Genomic DNA, 7,744 nt, shown 5'->3' with positions numbered 1-7,744 from the left:
GGGCCTAATTTTGTATTTTTAGTAGAGACAGGGTTTCACTGTGTTGTGTTGGCCAGGATGGTCTCAAACTCCTGACCTCATGATCTGCCTGCCTTGGCCTCCCAAAGTGCTGGGATTATAGGCATGACATGCTTCAACCGGTCTTTTTTTTTTTTTTGAGACAGAGTGTTGCTCTGCTGCTCAGGCTGGAGTACAGTGGCGTGACCTCGGTTTACTGCAACCTCTGCTTCCCGAGTTCAAAAGATTGTTTTGCATCAGCCCCTTGAGTAGCTGGGACTACAGGCACCTGCCACCATGCCCCATTAATCTTTGTATTTTTAGCAGACGTGGGGTTTCCCCACATTGGTCAGGGTGGTCTCGAACTCCTGACCTCAGGTGATCTGCCCACTTCAGCCTCCCCAAGTGCTGGGATTACAGGCTTAAGCCACTGCACCCAGCTTTTTTTTGAGACAGTCTTGCTCTGTCACCAAGGCTGGAGCTCAGAGGTGTGATCTTGGCTCACTGCAACCTCCACCCCTGGGTTCAAGCGATTCTCCTGCCTCGGCCTCCCAAGTAGCTGGGATTACGAGCGCACACCACCATGCCTGACTAATTTTTGTAGTTTCAGTAGAGATGGGGTTTCACCATGTTGGCCAGGCTGGTCTGAAATTCCTGACCTCAGGTGATCTGCCTGCCTCAGCCTTGAAAAGTGCTGGGATTACGGGTGTGAGCCACCACACCCGGCCCGCAGCATTTTTCATAATAGCCATAGGCAGAAGCAACTCAAATGTTCATTAACTGATGAATGGATAAACATATGTTGGTCATCCATACGGCGGAATGCTGTTCAGCCACGGAAAGGAATGACACACTGACATGTGCTGTGACATACCTGAACCTTGAAAACATACTGAGCCAAAGGAACCAGATAGAAAAGGTCACATATTATATGATTCCATTTACATGAGTTTTCTAGAACAGGAAAATCGATAGAAGCAGGAAGGAGGTTCGTGTTTTTGGGGGGCCGGGGGAAGGGTGGGGTAGAGATGATGGCTATAGAGAATGCTGTTTGTTTTTTGATGACGAAAATGTTCTGGAATCAGTGGTGACAGTTGCACAACCTGTGAATGTGCTGAAAAGCTCCGGATTGTACTTTAGATGGTACATCTTGTGGCACGTAAAGTATATCTAAGTTAAGAAATGCAAAAGCAGCCAGGCGCCTGTAACCCCAGCACTTCCGGAGGCCGAGGACGGTGGAGCACCTGAGGTCAGGAGTTCGAGTCCAGCCTGACTAATTTAGGGAAACCCGTCTCTACTAAATTACAAACAGACAAAAAAAGCCCAGGCCGGGCGCGATGGCTCACGCCTGTAATCCCAGCACTTTGGGAGGCCGAGGCGGGTGAATTACGAGGTCAAGAGATTGAGACCATCCTGGTCAACAAGGTGAAGCCCCGTCTCTACTAAAAATACAAAAAATTAGCTGGGCATGGTGGCACGCGCCTGTAATCCCAGCTACTCGGGAGGCTGAGGCAGGAGAATTGCCTGAACCCAGGAGGCGGAGGTTGTGGTGAGCCGAGATCGTGCCATTGCACTCCAGCCTGGGTAACAAGAACGAAACTCCGTCTCAAAAAAAAAAAAAAAAAAAAACTGGACGTGGTGGCACTGGCAGTCCCAGCTACTCAGGAAGCTGAGGCAGGAGAATCGCTTGAACCATGGAGGTTGCAATGAGCCAAGATCGCACCACTGCACTCCAGCCTGGGCGACAGAGCAAGACTCTCTCTCTCTCTCACGCACACAGAACACTAAAGCAATTTAGAAAAGTGACTCAAAGTTTCGTGTGGGAGAATCAGCTCAGTGACAAACTGGTAACTGCTGCTCTAGCTTTGTGACTTTCCCTTTGGGATGTGTATCAGTGACTATGTGGGTCTGGCCACTGGGCCCCAAATCCCAAATCAGATAATTGCTATGGTTTGAATGTATGTATCCCCCCCAAAAAATTATATGTTGAACCCTAATCACAAGTGCAGTAGTATTAGGTGGTGGGAATTTTAGGAGGTGATGACGTCATGAAGGCAGAGCCCAAAAAATGGGGTTAATGGGCTCATCAAAGAGGCTTGAGGGAGCCCCTTGCTTCTTTGGCTGAGTGAGGACACAGCAAGAAGGCACCATCTGTGAAGCAGAGAGCAGACCCTCACCCGACACTGAATCTTTCTGGTGCCCTGATCTCGGTCTTGCCAGCCTACAGAACTGTGCACAGTACATTTGTATTGTTTGTAAATTACCAGGTCCAAGGTATTCTGTTGCAGCAGCCCAAATGCACCGAGCCACAGTTGACTGATTTTTCTTTTTTTGAGACAAGGTCTCCCTCTGACACCCATGGTGGAGTGCAGTGGAGCAATCACAGCTCACTGCAGCCTCGACTTCCCAGGCTCAAGTGGTCCTCCCACCTCGGCCTCTCAAAGTGCTGGGATTACAGGTGTAAGCCACTTTGCCTGGCTGACAATAGTTGATTTCTTTCACATGTAAAAGTCTGAGTTGGGATGATGGCTCTGTTTTGTAAGGTTGCCTGGGTCCAAGCTCATTCTGCTGTGTAACTACCTTCCTCAGAGGGTTGCCTTCGCTCATGGGGTAAGCTTAGCTCCCACTCTGTGGGAGCAGACGGGGTAAAATGGAAGGAGACAGGATTCCTCCTACTCAGTCTCATTTGCAGAAGTTAATTACGTTGTCATACCCAGTTGCAAGGGATGCTGGGAAATGCAATCATTATTCTAGGTGGCTATGCTAACCCCAGTATAAATCAGAGGTTCCATTATGTTGAGAAAGAAGGGGACAATGAATATTGGGGGACAACTCATCTCTGCCACTGAAACCGTGCTCCCCTGTCCACTGCATTTTATCAAAGGCAGCGTGTCTTGCAATCAGTGGGCTTAAAGCCCTCTTAGAATGCCTGAATCCGTTTGCTTTTGGGGCACAAAAAGTTTCCCCAGGTTGGGAACGGTGGCTCACACCTGCTATCCCAGCACTTTGGGAGGCCAAGGCGGGTGGATCACCTGAGGTCAGGAGTTTGAGTCCAGCCTGGCCAACGTGGCAAAACCCCATCTCTACAAAAATACAAAAATTAGCCAGGCATGGTGGTGTGTGCTTGTGATCCCAGCTACTCAGGAGGCTGAGGCAGGAGAATCAATTGAACCATGGCGGCAGAGGTTACAGTGAGCTGAGATTGCACCACTGCAGTCCAGGCTGGGTGACAGAGTGAGATTCCATCTCAAAAATGAAAAAAAAGAATTGAGGCTTCTGGCCTGGCATGTTGGCTCACACCTGTAATCCCAGCACTTTGGGAGGCTGAGGTGAGGGTATTGCTTGAGGCCAGGAATTTGAGAGCAACCTGGACAACATGGTGAAACCCCCTCTACTAATTATACAACAAATTAGCCAGGCGTGCTGGCAGGCATCTGTAATCCCAGCTACTCGGGAGGCTGAGGCAGGAGAATCGCTTAAACTTGGGAGGCCGAGTTTGAAGTGAGCCAAAACCACACCACAGCACTGCAGCCTGGGCAACAGAGAGAGACTCCCATCTCAAAAGAAAGAAAAAAAGAAAAAAAGATTGAGGCTTCTGCCTTTGTGCTCTGCTTCAAGCTACAAGGTCACTTCCTGAGCACAGCATGATTTATTTATTTATTTATTTATTTTTCTTTCTTTTCTTTCTTTCTCTGTCTCTCTCTCTTGCTCTGTTTCTTTCTCTTTCTTTCTTTCTTTCTTTCTCTTTCTTTTTTTTTTTTTTTTTTTGAGATGGAGTTTTGCTGTTGTTACCCAGGCTGGAGTGCAATGGTGCGATCTCGGCTCACCACAACCTCCCCTCCTGGGTTCAAGCAATTCTCCTGCCTCAGCCTCCCGAGTAGCTGGGACTACAGGCATGCACCACCACGCCCAGCTAATTTTTGTATTTTTAGTAGAGACGGGATTTCACCTTGTTGACCAGGATGGTCTCGATCTTCTGACCTCGTGATCCACCCTCCTTGGCCTCCCAAAGTGCTGGGATTACAGGCATGAGCCACCGTGCCCGGCCGATTTCTTGAGCTAAAGTCATCACATCCACTTTCCAAGAAGGAGGAGGGCAGGAGAGAAGACCAGAAATGTGCACTCTTCAGCGGAATCATCCCCTCAGATGAAGTCTTTCTGGGAGCCCCGGCCAACAATGTTTCCTTCCATCTCATCGGGTTCCTCTCATTGCCAAGGAGACTGGGTCTCCACGTGGTGCTTTGGTTAGCTGGATGCTATGCTACCCCAAATGAGATCGCGGTTCTACTGTTGAGGATGGAGACACTAGTTAAGGGCAGACAATTAGCGGGCTCTAACACAGTCCACCCCTTTTGCTATACAGCACAAATATATAGAGTCTGCCCAGGGAACATGCTCCCCAAGAACAAGAAACCAGGTTACTGGAGGTCAGACCAGGTTCTTGGGGTCACCCCAGTCTATTAGTCAGTCTTGGGTGTGTGTCTGGATGGCTTGGCACCCTATAAACAAAAAGACAAGTTATCTATCTGGGATTACAGGAATGAGCCACCCGGCTGTGTTTACGTCTGTACGTGCTCACATAAACATGTCTATTTACATTTTCATGATTGCGAATGTTTATTTGTGGAAAACACAGTTTAGGAAATCTCATCTGCCCAACCCACCCAATGTACTGTGGGATGTGTTCTCACCATAAACTCTATTAGCAATCTTTACCCTGACTGCCATCCTTAGACTTCTACTTCTACTTCAAAAATGGTATTCCATTAGAATGGTGACAAATTCCACCTCTGAGCTGGGCAGTGGCTCACGCCTATAATCCCAGCACTTTGGGAGGCCAAGGCAGCTGGATCACCTAAGGTCAGGAGTTCGAAACCAGCCTGGCCAACATAGTGAAATCCCATCGCTACTAAAAATACAAGCATTAGCCGGGTGTGGTGGTGCGCATCTGTAGTCCCAGCTACTCAGGAGGCTGAGGTAGGAGAATCACTTGAACCTGGGAGAAGGAGGCTGCAGTGAGACAAGATCACGGCACTGCACTCCAGCCCAGTGACAGAGTGAGACTCCGTCTCAAAAAAGAAAGAAAGAAGGCTGGGCGCGGTGGCTCACGCCTGTAATCCCAGCACTTTGGGAGGCCGAGGCGGGTGGAGCACGAGGTCAAGAGATCGAGACCATCCTGGTCAACATGGTGAAACCCCGTCTCTACTAAAAATACAAAAATTAGCTGGGCATGGTGGCGCATGCCTGTAATCCCAGCTACTCAGGAGGCTGAGGCAGGAGAATTGCCTGAACCCAGGAGGCGGAGTTTGAGGTGAGCCGAGATCGCGCCATTGCACTCCAGCCTGGGTAACAAGAGCGAAACTCCGTCTCAAAAAAAAAAAGAAAAAAGAAAAAGAAAGAAAGAATTCCAGCTCTGAATTTGACAGTCCTTGGATTGAACCTGGTCTGGGCCAATTTCTGGCTCTGTGACTGGGAGCTAGTCTCAGTCTCTGCCTCCTGCAGTTGATGATGTACACAAAGTGCGTGACAGGTATGTGATGTTGGCTGCGCATCTTCCTGTACCACTCAATAAAATCAACGTTTGCTCTCGTCTTTCCGTGGCGAAGGTTTTGTTTTCACTTCTGGGGCCTGCTGTTTGCTCTCAATGATAACAGTGGAATGTTGGTGCTTAACCCTTGGAACTGCAGGCTCTCCTCACTGGTGAAAGGACCCTCAGAAAGATAAGAAGAAAACGTTCCCACTTCTTCTGTAACAGTAGAAAAATAGACATTAGTCAGCATCATAAAGATGCTGCCTCTAAGTGGGTGAAGTCAGAACATCCGCAAAAGTATAAAGTTGACTCTGTCCAGTGTAGAGAGAGGAATAAGAAATCATAAGCTCATTCTGATTTTTGTTATCTTACTCTTTTTCTGGATTGTGCCATTGCAATCCAGCCTGGGCAACAAGAGTGAAAACCCCTCTCAAAACAAACAAACAAAAATACAAACACTCATAAACAACATGCACTGGGCCAGAGACGTGATTGCAAATGCAATTACACATAAAGGCACAGAAATACACACAGAACCAGAGCTACACAGAGTAACGCCCTAAAGATTCACTTCTTGTTTTCCCGGGGGAAGGAAGCTGGCATGTATGAATGTAGAAAGTGTGGGGTTCAAAAAAAAATTAAAAAAAAAAAAAAAAAAGAAAGTGTGGGGTTCAGGGACCACACCTACGAGACATGAGAACTATCCCTTTGTAAATAAACAGGCCTTGTGGCAGATGAAGACCCCATCATTGGGTTCCACCAGATATTCTATTAAAGAACATCAGCCAGGTGCTGTGGCTCACACCTGTAATCCCAGCGCTTTGGGAAGCTGACATGGGGAGATCACTTGAGGTCAGGAGTTTGAGACCAGCCTGGCCAACATGGTGAAACCCCGTGTCTACTAAAAATACAAAAATTAGCCAGGTGGGGTGGAACACGCCTGTAATCCCAGCTATTTGGGAGGCTGAGGCAGATGAATCGCTTGAACTCAGGAGGTGGAGGTTGCAGTGAACTGAGATCACACCATTGCATTCCAGCCTGGGCGACAGAGCAAGACTCTGTCTCAAAACAAAAACCAAAACCAACCAACCGAACAAACAAACAAAAAACACATCAACGCTGTAACTAAGCTTGGGTTTGCACCAATGACATGCTCAGGCTTGCCCTGCCCAACGTCGGCTGACCTCCTTCACACTGTTTCCTTCTCCCTCCTCTTCTCAGTCCTGAGTGACCCCACTCCTCCAGATGTTCCAGATATGATGCTCAAATGAGCAGGGCCACGGCGGGAGTGGGCGCAGTGCCCTGCTGCCACCAAGGTGCTGTGCGTGATGTCTGGACACTAACTAGACTAGTTGCATGCGACGGGAGAAGTTTGTGTTGTACCAGCGCATGCCTTGGAAACACTTAAGTAATGCAAATGGTTGTCCTTTAAAAAAGAAATCTACTGACAGGTTGCTCTAGTAATCCAAAGAAAGTGAAGGAGGAAGCACGAAGACATTGATTTGTTCAGATAATTCAATGCCTCACGATACAATAAAACCACCAAAGTTTTTGTAAGAAAAAAAAGAAAGGAAAGAAGGAAGAAAGAAAAAGGAAAGGAAAGAAAGAAAAGCAGGCCTCGTGGGATGCTCAGTTTACTTCTCTGCCCAAATCCAGGGACTTCAGAGTGGGTGGGGAACTCCCACAGCGCCTGGGAAACATGCTGTAGCCTCTGTCCAGATTTTGGCCCTTTTCGGTGTGATTTTTATGGGCCTCTTCCTGTCTCAAAGTACCAGCCACCTTCCCAATTTGGAGCTAGGCGCGGGTTATGTAAGGTGAAGATTAAGGTGTGCTCCTCGCTTGGGCCTGCTCTAAGGTGATGGGACCACCAATCCCAGCCTGCCTTGAGAGAGCGCGGGGGCCTGGACTGTAAGACTGTGGGGGCCCTGTCCTTGTGGACGCTGTGCCTTAGGTTCCCTTTCTCGGTGTGGCTCACGGATTACCATTAGGGACTGTGGATTTCTCTTGCCCACCGAGCCCGAGATGCCTTGGGGCCCTGCCTTGGATCCGCTGTGCTTTTAGGGGTGTGGCCCTGTGGACTACATTTCCCAGCGTGCCCTAGGATCGTGGTCCTGACCTTTGCACCCCAAAATTTATTTCCCAGCATGGCCCGGGAGGTCACCCAGGGAAGCTTGGAAGTGGACTGTCTTCCATGGCTTCTGGGTTGGGGACTCAGTT

This window comes from Callithrix jacchus, chromosome 22, assembly GCF_049354715.1.
Source record: "Callithrix jacchus isolate 240 chromosome 22, calJac240_pri, whole genome shotgun sequence".
Lineage (NCBI taxonomy): Eukaryota > Metazoa > Chordata > Mammalia > Primates > Cebidae > Callithrix > Callithrix jacchus.
This window is presented reverse-complemented; position numbering follows the sequence as displayed.